This window comes from Arachis hypogaea, chromosome 14 (assembly GCF_003086295.3).
Source record: "Arachis hypogaea cultivar Tifrunner chromosome 14, arahy.Tifrunner.gnm2.J5K5, whole genome shotgun sequence".
Lineage (NCBI taxonomy): Eukaryota > Viridiplantae > Streptophyta > Magnoliopsida > Fabales > Fabaceae > Arachis > Arachis hypogaea.
The window spans coordinates 86,706,497-86,717,722 of record NC_092049.1 but is presented as its reverse complement, the minus strand read 5'-3'; positions in this window follow the sequence as shown (position 1 = coordinate 86,717,722).

The window sequence follows — 11,226 nt, the reverse complement described above, 5'->3', positions numbered from 1 at the left end:
GCTCAAGTGCCTCTGCAAAAGGAATCTTTATTTCAAGAGTCCTTAGATAATCTGCAAAGCGAGCAAATTGCTTATCCTGCTCCTCTTTCCGGAGTTTTTGAGGATAAGGTATCTTGGCTTTATATTCCTCAACCTTAGTGGTTAAAGAAGCCTTTTTAGAGGGGTTGTTATCAGCACTTGTGTGTGTCTGATCCCTCACTGGTAATTGAGTACCAGAGTCAGAAGCTGGAGTGACGTTAGACACCAACTCACTGTCTGTTCCTGGCGCCTGAACGCCAGAAATGTGCCCATTTTGGGCGTTCAACGCTGGATTATACCCCCTTTGGGCGTTCAACACCAGGTTCTTGCCCATTTCTGGCGTTGAACGCCAATCCTGCCTTGTTTCTGGCGCTGAACGCCAGTTTTGGGCATGGTCTGGGCGTTCAGCGCCAGCCTTCCACCCATTTTCTGGCATTTTAGTGCCAGAATTATTTTTCCCTGGGCTCTTACTGTCCTCAGGGGAATCTTTGGTGGGTCGCTCATTTCTTGAATTTTTGATGCCTTGAGGTGGGGTATTTAATGTTTTCCCACTTCTTAATTGAACTACTTGGCATTCTTCTGCTATTTGCTTTGATAGCTGCTGCTTTGTTTGCTTAAACTGTTCTTCCATATGTATATTAGCTATCCTTGTCTCCTGTAACCTGTCTTTGAATTCAGCTAGCTGCTTTGTTAGAAAATCTAATTGCTGATTGAATTCAGCAGCTTGTTTTACAGTACTGAATTCAGCAGTTACTGTTTTAACCTCTTCATTCATGGAAGGGTTGCTGCTTAGATACAGATGCTGATTCCTGGCAACTGTATCAATGAGCTCTTGAGCTTCTTCAATTGTCTTTCTCATATGGATAGATCCACCAGCTGAGTAATCTAAAGACATCTGAGCTCCTTCTGCAAGCCCATAGTAGAAGATGTCTAACTGAACCCACTATGAAAACATTTCAGAGGGGCATTTTCGTAGCATCTCTCTGTATCTCTCCCAGGCATCATAAAGAGATTCATTATCTCCTTGTTTAAAGCCTTGGATGTCCAGCCTTAGCTGTGTCATCCTTTTTGGAGGGAAATATTGATTCAGGAATTTTTCTGTCAGCTGTTTCCATGTTCTTATGCTGGCCTTAGGTTGGTTATTTAACCACCTCTTAGCTTGATCTTTTACAGCAAATGGAAACAGTAATAGTCTGTAGACATCCTGATCTATTTCCTTATCATGTACTGTGTCAGCAATTTGTAAAAATTGTGCCAGAAACTCTGTAGGTTCTTCCTGTGGAAGACCGGAATACTGGCAACTTTGCTGCACCATGATAATGAGCTGAGGATTCAACTCAAAGCTACTAACTCCAATGGAGGGTATGCATATGCTACTCCCATACGAAGCAGTAGAGGGGTTAGAATATGACCCCAAAGTCCTCCTGGACTGTCCATCTCCACTTATGTCCATGATGGATATATGGATATAACTTGGACTGATTTATCTTTTTATTTATTTTATTTTATAAGAAGTAAATACTTAAATAAAATAAAATAACTAAAAAGAATTTGAATTTTGAAATAATAAATTTTTTTTTCGTAAAAAAAATTAAAAATAATTAGTAAAAAAAAGGAAATTTTTGAAAAAGAGGGAAGATATTTTCGAAAATTAGAGAGAGAGAGTTAGTTAGGTAGTTTTGAAAAAGTTAAGAAACAAACAAAAAGTTAGTTAGTTAGTTGAAACAAATTTTGAAAAGATAAGAAGTTAGGAAGTTAGAAGAGATATTTTGAAAAGATATTTTTGAATTTAGTGAGGAGAGAGAAAAACAATAAGATAGTACAAGATTTAAAATTTTTAGATCTAATGCTCCTTGTTTTTGAAAATTTTGGAGGGAAAACACCAAGGAACACCAAACTTAAAAATTTTAAGATCAAGACACAAGGAAACTCAAGAACACTTTGAAGACTCACAAGAACACAAGAACATGAAGGAAGAACACCAAACTTAAAATTTTTAGAAAACCAAACCAAAATTTTCGAAAATCAAAGGGAAATCAACAAGAAAACACCAAACTTAAAGTTTGGCACAAGATTTAATAGAGAAAAAAAATATTTTTGAAAAAGAAGGTTTTGAAAAGAGTATAAAAGATTCTAACCCAATTACCAAGAACACAGATTAACGCTCTAGCCAAATGAGTTATGGGACCTTAAAAAGAAATTTTAAGAAAGATTATTTTTTGAAAACACCAAACTTAAAGTTTGGCACAGGATTTAATAGAAAAATTATTTTTGAAAAAGGTTTTTTAAAAAATATGATAGCCAATTATCATGAACATAAATACCACGTTCTAAATAACTGAGCTATAAGTTTAAAGTATTTTAGCAAGGGATAAATAATAAAAGACTCTAAACCAAAAAAGAAAAATTTTTCCTAATCTAAGCAACAAAATAATCCGTCAGTTGTTCAAACACGAACAATCCCCGGCAACGGCGTCAAAAACTTGGTGCACGAATTGTGAATCACACTTTTCACAACGCGTACCACTAACCAGCAAGTGCACTGGGTCGTCCAAGTAATACCTCACGTGAGTAAGGGTCGAATCCCACGGAGATTGTTGGTTTGAAGCAATCTATGGTTATCTTGTAAATCTTAGTCAGGAAGTCAATTATGTTTATCAGTTGAATTGCAAATAAACAATAGAGCATGGATTAAAGGTTACTTGTTATGCAGTAATGGAGAATATGTTGGAGTTTTGGAGATGCTTTGTCCTCTGAATCTCTGCTTTCCTCTGTCTTCTGATTCACGCACGCACGTCTCCCTATGGCAAGCTGTGTGTTGGTGGATCACCGTTGTCAATGGCTACCTTCCATCCTTCCAGTGAAAACTACGCTCACGCGCTCTGTCACAGCACGGCTAATCACCGGTTGGTTCTCGATCCGGTTGGAATAGGATTTACTATCCTTTTTCGTCTGTTACTAACGCCCAGCCTTCAGGAGTTTGAAGCTCGTCACAGTCATTCAATCGTTGAATCCTACTCGGAATACCACAGACAAGGTTTAGACTTTCCGGATTCTCATGAATGCTGCCATCAGTTCTAGCTTATACCACGGAGATTCTGATTAAGGAATCTAAGAGGTACTCATTCAATCGTATATAGAACGGAGGTGGTTGTCAGGCACGCGTTCATGGTTTGAGGAAGGTGATGAATGTCACGGATCATCACCTTCATCACAGTTAAGCGCGAATGAACATCTTAGATAGGAACAAGCGTGTTTGAATGGAAAACAGAAATACTTGCATTAATTCATTGAGACACAGCAGAGCTCCTCACCCCCAACAATGGGGTTTAGAGACTCATGCCGTCAGAGAATACAAAGTTTAGATCTGAAATGTCATGAGATACAAAATAAGTCTCTAAAAGTTGTTTAAATACTAAACTAGTAGCCTAGGGTTACAAAATATGAGTGGACTATGATGGATGATGCAGAGATCCACTTCTGGGGCCCACTTGGTGTGCTGGGGCCCACTTGGTGTGTGCTGGGACTGAGATTTTAAGCAATTCACGTGCAGAGGCCATTTGTGGAGTTGAACGCCAGTTTTTGTGCCAGTTTGGGCGTTCAACTCCAGTTTTTTATCCTTTTCTGGCGCTGGACGCCAGAATTGGGCAGAGAACTGGCGTTGAACGCCAGTTTACGTCGTCTATCCTTGTGCAAAGTATGGACTATTATATATTGCTGGAAAGCCCTGGATGTCTACTTTCCAACGCAATTGGAAGCATGCCATTTCGAGTTCTGTAGCTCCAGAAAATCCACTTTGAGTGCAGGGAGGTCAGAATCCAACAGCATTAGTAGTCCTTTTTCAGCCTGAATCAGATTTTTGCTCAGCTCCTTCAATTTCAGCCAGAAAAATACCTGAAATTACAGAAAAACACACAACTCATAGTAAAGTCTAGAAATATGAATTTTTCCTAAAAACTACTAGAAATAGACTAAAAACTAACTAAAACATACTCTAAACTATATGAAATTATCCCCAAAAAGCGTATAAAATATCCGCTCATCACCCGACTTAGAAGGGTAAACATTCATATGTATATATTCCTGTCTACATGCCTATTTTTCTACTAGAATAAAGTTTTTCAGATTCTAAAAATTCCCTACCTAGACGCATTAATCTAAGCGCAAAAATTCACTACCCGACCACAACAAGGTCGGTGAGGTGAAAACCAAATTCACCGCCTGATCACGATAAAAGTCGGCAAAGATGAAAATAGAATTCATCGCCCGATTTCGACAAGGTCAGCAAAAGTGAAAACAGAATTCATCGCCTGATTTCGACAAAACCGGCTAAGATGAAAGCGACAAAACAGATTAATGCAAGAAGTTATAAAAAAGTAATCAATAAAAAGTGGCCTGACGAGGTCTGACTAAAAATGGACTACTAAAAATAACTTACAAAGAGGTCGGATACAACGAGCAATGCAAGAAGTTATGAAAAGTAATCCATTAAAAAGTGGCCTGACAAGGTCTGACAAAAAATGGACTACTAAAAATAACTTACAAAGAGGTCGAACACAACGACTAATGCAAGAAGTTATGAAAAGTTATCCATAAAAAGTGGCCTAACAAGGTCTGACTAAAAATAGATTACTAAAATAACTTAGTAACGATCGTCAAAAGAAGTCGGACCAACAAAAAGCGTACGCTAAAAAAGCCACGACTCCACAACAAGGCTATCGAAATTGTTCAAAGACTAACTAAAAAGGGTTCTGCCAGAACACTAAAAAGTTGTCAAACACGATAGCCCTAAGGGACATTTCGCCCAACTAGAAGACAGATAAAAGATATAATAAAAAAGAGGTTGGACAAGCAGAGTACCAACACTACTCTATAAAAATCTACAAAAGTAACAAAGTTTGCAAAAGAACAATCAGCAATTACTAAAAAGACTCAGAAGGTGACCTGAGAGAGGGTCTCAAGAGTTCAAAAGCATTTTTGTTTATCTACCAAGTTGCACAGAAGTAACTAACAGTCAAAAGAGCCAAGTTATAATCAAAGTTACAAAAACCAGAATTCAAAAGCCCACAAGCCGGGCTGGGGAGATAAAAACACATAAATCATAAGGGGTGCAAGGTTTTCCCAGTGGTAGCACTAGTAGCAGAAGGAGGAGGAATGATATTCACAGGGACGGCGTCCATGGTTCCATCCTCACGGTTAAGAATTTCACAATCCGGATCAGGCTGGGAAGGGTCGACCTCGGCAGAAAGATTTGAAGAAGTTATGGCTGCAGAAGCCTTGGCTGGTGGTGCAGAAGGGGGAGGCTTATCATCCTCGTTATCTGGGGCAGGCACTATTTTACCATTTTCTACTATATTGTCCAAGCTAAAAAGTGTCAGGTCGAGTTCAGGAGCAAGAACTCGGACCTGTGCCTTTAGATTCTCATAAGCACCCGTCACTGTATCCACCAGATGGCCTTGAAGATCAACATAATTCACAAGAGCAGATTCAAGCCGTTCCCTTAGCTCCAACACCTTGGCATACATGCGGGTATAACTCTCTTTATGTTTCTTCGTCATCTCCTCCGCCAATTTTGCAGTCGCCTCAGCCTCGACAGCTCGAGACTTCTCCTTTTCCAAGTCTAGCTCTAACTTAGCCACCCTAGCGTCTAACTCATCCTTCAAGCCTTTAATTCTATTAAACTCGGACTTGGCATCCTCAAGAAAAGCCTTTGTTGCATGGACGGGGGAACCTTGGACAGTGCGATATAAGGCCGTGCCCATATGGGCCATCCGGATACTGTTACTAGTAATAAAATTCAAGTGTTGAATGAGGAACACATCATCCATCAAAACTCGACCAAAAGGAGCTATTTGATTGTCAACAAACCCCACGGCATCAAAATTAGAGGCATTCAAGTCGAAGGGATCCGCAGTTTTTCTTTCACAGTCTTCTGTTTTTTGGGAGGGGGACCAACAGTGGAAGAGGAAGCAGCACCAGAAGTCGAATGGGGAGGATCAAAGGGAACCAAGTAAACCTGGGGAGTTGGAATGACCTTCCTCAACTCCGTAGTGTCCGAGTTCGACTTCTTCAAAGAAACCTGAGACGATCCTTCTCCAGACATCTTGGCCGAGATGTTTAGAACGGCCGTTGCCTTCTTGGCCTTGCAAAAATGCCTCATAGAATCAGCAGACTTCACCATCTCTGAAAAAGGGAAAAACAAAAACCAGTCACAAGAGAGAACGATACAGATCGGCAAAAACATACAAATGCAGAAAGAATACCATACCCAGTTCAGCCTTAAGAAGGGAAGGATCCCCTAAAAATATTTTCGTATCTAGATGGGGAGGCTCTCCCCAATTTTCCTCTAACACCTTCACAAACGCCTGCTCGACCACATCCAAGCTCTCCCAAGAATACCTAGATACTACCACGTTCTTCTGCCAGCATAAGGGAAAGGCGGGCTCATTGTTCTCATCCAAGAAAAAAAGGGTGAACACCCTCAATAGCTCGGACCTTAAAATGATAGTTCTTAAAATCCCTAAAGGATTCATCATACATGGAGAAAACTTTCATTCCTTAAGCTGCTCGAAAAGAAACCCAGGAAGCTTTCTTCTTCGCTACCTCAGGCTTTGTCAAAATGAAAAGATACAGAAAAAGATTTTGGGAAGGTCGGATATAAAGTTCTTGACACAGCAGTTGGAAAATTTTAATAAAACCCCAAGTGTTCGGGTGGAGCTATGACGGAGCTAGGTTGCAAGATCACAACAACTCGGTCTCAAAGGGGGTAAAAGGAATAGTAATATTCAGTTGACTAAAGAAATAGTCATAAGCGTAGAAAAAGGGACGCTCTTCTGGAATCAAAGAGGGAAAGCTAACCCTCTCCTCGGGATCAGGAGACACTAACTCATAGTTCTTTTCTTGATCCTTATCGCTACAAATCTTATGGTACCTCCTAAGCTGCACGCAGTACTCAAAGTCAGCAACGGTAACACACATCAACACAATGGAATCCAGCCAGTCAGACATGCCATCCGGGATCTTAGTAGACATCTGAACAATATTTTTGCGAGAAGACATAGGCCAACTATTCCTACAGGAAGAAAAAGAAAAGATGGGTTACTACGAAACAACTCGGACATATATAAAAACAATTCGGGCAACAACGTATGAACGACAAGGATCAAACAGGGCAGCAGAAGGGAAACCCCAAGATTCCCACTAAAATCCAGTGGCACCCTTTGGAGGCAGTAACGAGGCAGGAACCAGAAAAGAAGGAAACCAACGGACTATGCCCTAATCATCTCACAAACAATCCTCATCTAGTAAACATCACAAAGCAACAAGAAATTTCATCATCATCAACAAAGACCATTAAGACTACAATCTATCTTCATCAAAAACGGCACAAACAGCGTAATAAACCCAGAAACGAAGACACACAGAAATGAAGGATACAGGAACGGCCCTAATAAAACCCTAAGAAAGCAAAAATACCAAGTATACATCATAGCAAAGGAAACACGGGGATCATCACAAAAGACGCAAGCTTTTTCAGACAACCATCATTCACTCCTTGAGAAGGTCAAAGATTCTCAGAGACAAAACACATGCAGCAGTGGAGATATATAAAAAAGTGACTAAATAAAAATAACAAAGGGAAGAGAGCACCAACCTGTAGAGGAAGAAGAGACGAGCATGAGGGAAGGGTCCGCAGGAAACGGCAGCGACCAAACACCCTTGAGTCAAAGCAGACAGAGGGGAGGAAGCACTTCAAGCGAAACGACAAAACACAAAGGGTTGAGAGAAACGAAGTGAAGCAGAAGCGAAAAGAAAGCAAGCAAGAAACTGAAAGATAAGACTTGAAAATTCAAAGTGAAAGGAAAAGAGGGAAAGAAGGGAAACGGCAAAAGGGGAGTTAATGAGAATTTAAAACCTCGCACGTTCCCAAGGAAGCATAACGCGCACAGTAATTAAACAAGGGAAAAGAAAAAATGCTCCGCATTCAAAGAAGGCCAGCAGGTCGACAAAAAGGCTAAATGCTCGAGCTCGACTTCCCCAAAAAGGATCGAAGTCCGAAGACGCGACCTTAAAAGTAAAATCAAGCTCAAGCAGGGGCACTGTTCATACCCTGGGTCGAGCTGTCCGACCCGGACTAATTACAAACAAAGCGACCGACCTCTTCAGGTCAGGATTCCCGGTCTCTTCTTTAAAAGAGTTCGGCCAAATCGACATAAGAAGCCCAAACAGGCCCAAACGAAGGAACATAGCCCAGTCTAAAGGCAGCCAAAGCCTAGAAAGATAAAGGCAGTTCCCCTTAAAGATAAGATGACTTCACTGAAAGATATGATAAGATAACTAACTTATCTTATCTGAGAAGGTCAGCCCACACTACTATAAATACACTGGAGCACCTAGGTATAACTCATACTCTGATTCTACTAAAAACCTGCTTAAAGCCCATGCTAACTTAAGAATCGGAGTCTCTTGCAGGCACCAATACCCTCCGGTGACAAAGGATCAACAGCATCACCAAGTCCAACAAGTCGGACACGTTAGCTCCGGCCACCACCGCAGATCTCGACCGAGATCGAGCTACAGTTTCAGGTAACCCCCAAAACAGATAGGTCGCTCGTAGTTAGTTTTCATTGAACAAATGTTCATACCCTTTGCTTCTTTCTTGATTTTAGTATGAGGACATGCTTAGTTTAAGTGTGGGGGAAGTTTGATAAACCCCAATTTTGTGGTTTATCTTATGCTTATTTTAGGGAATTTTATCACCTTTTCCCACATTTATTCAATGAAATAGCATGGTTTTGCAATTATCCTTTAGGTTGGGCTTAAGTGTAAAAACATGCTTTTTAGGCCCTTAAATTGGTGATTTTAATTCACTTTAATTCTATTTGATGCCTTGATGTGTTTGTTGAGTGATTTTAGGTTCATAAGGCAAGTATTGGATGGAAGGAATGAAGAGAAAAGCATACAAAGTGGAGAATGCATGAGGAAACAAGGATTTAGAGTACATCAACCCACGCGCACGCGCAGCAGACGCGCACCCGTGGAAGTGAGGTGGCATGGCGACGCGTACGCGCACATGACGCGTACGCGTGGATAGGAAAATTGCCAAGCGACACGAACGCGTGACCACGCGTACGCGTCGATGCTCGCATTGACTCACTTAAAGGTCAAATGCTAGGGGTGATTTCTTAGCTGCCCAAGCCCAAATGTAACTTGTTTCTGAGGGTATTTGATGTAGAATTGAAGATTGAGGAAAGGGAAGAGAATTTAGTTAGTCATGATGAGCCTTTAGTTAGTTTTCTAGAGAGAGAAGCTCCCTCTTCTCTCTAGAATTAGGTTAGGATTAGGTTAATTTCTCTTGGATCTAGATTTGATTACTTGATTTCACCTTGTTTCCTTTACAATTTCTTGTTCCTACATCTTGATTCTCTTAGTTGTAGTGTTAATTTCCCTTTTTTATGCTCTTTTATGTTGATAAACCATTGTTGGATCTTAATTTCTTCTAATGCAAATTTATGTTTGCATGTCTCTTTTATGTTTATCTTCCTTGCTATTGTTGATTTCTTGCTCATGATGGTTATGAATATTGTTAATTCTTGCATTTTGAGATGTTTACTTTTATTGCACTCTAGGTGTTTGATAGAATGTTTCCTCTAGTTTTTGAGTAGCTTCTTTTACTCTTGGCCTAGGCTAAGGGAATTGATTGATCTTGAGTTATTGGGTCTTATTGAATTGGTGATTTGAAAACCCTTAGTGGTCAATTTGATAACCATTGACTCTAGCCTACTACTAAGTTAATTAGTAGCTAGGTTAGGACCTATGGATTGATGTTGATAAAGCCATTTGACGTACTCCAAGCCTAGGAGTAGATATTACGTACTTAAGGCTTTAGTGAGTAGACCTAATGAGCTCGGTTCCTCAAAATTGTCAATACATGATTTGTAGACAAGGATGGTGATCTCAATTGCCTATGTCTAGCCAAAAGTTCTTTACCTTGCCTTTCTTTAGTTGCTTGATTTACTTTTCTTGTCATTTAATTCCTTGCCCTTTTATAAACCAAATCCCTTGTTCCTTCAAAGCCAATAATTGACCACTTTATTGCGATTCCTTCTAAGACGACCCGAGGTTTAAATACTTTGGTTAATTTTTATTGGGGTTTGTACTCATGACAAAACCAAATTAAATTTGATGCGAGAGTTGTTTGTTAGTTTGGAGCTATGCTTACAACGAAATAATTATTTTCTATAAGAAGAAAATCTAGACCGATAATAATTTTCGCCTATCAAAGAGCATATATTAAACTCAAAGAAACAACACATGGATACTGTTCATACCCTGGGTCGAGCTATCTGACCCAGAATGATTGGCGACAAAGCGACCGACCTTTTCAGGTCAGACTATCTGACCTCTTCCTAAAAGAGGCCGGCCAAATCGATAGGAAAGCCCGAAAAAAGGCCCAACTCAAGGAATACGACCCAGATCCAAAGGCAGCCCAAGCTTATAGAGATAAGGGCGGTTCCCTTGAAGATAAGCTGACCTCAACTCAAAAAGATAAGATAAGATAACTAACTTATCTTATCTAAAAAGGTCACTCTACAACTACTATAAATACACTGGAGCACCCAGGTATAACTCATACTCTGATTCTACTAAAAACCTGTTTAATACCCATGCTAACTTAAGCATCAGAGTCTCTTGCAGGTACCCCCCACCCTCCGGTGACCAAGGATCAGCAATACAGCCAGTCCAACAAGTCGAGCACGACAGTTCCGGCCGCCACCCACCAGCCAGACACGTTGACGTGGCGGATATTGGCGAGTCAAGAATTGTTATAAAATATGCGTTGCAAGTATAGTTCTTAACCAACCAGAAATCCGCTTATCAATTTAGAAGGGTGTCACAAAAATTAAATTCAAAATACTGGGAGTATGAATCCCAGGTCGTCTCCCAACGAGTTGCAGAAAGGTGTGCTATTTTATTAATCAGATGTTTTCAAAAAGAGTTTGAGTTGAATAAACAGGAAATTAAATTGGAGAAATTAAGTAATTTAAATAAAAGCCTTGACTGGGAGTAGATTAGTTGGAAGCCCTATTCTTGTTGCAGTGCTCTCAAGATTAATTGATAATTGAAGGTTGTTCTGTTTAGTTATCCCTTACTAGGTAAGGGAAGGTCAAACAAGTTGGAATGCTGTTTCTATTCACAAGTTCCAAT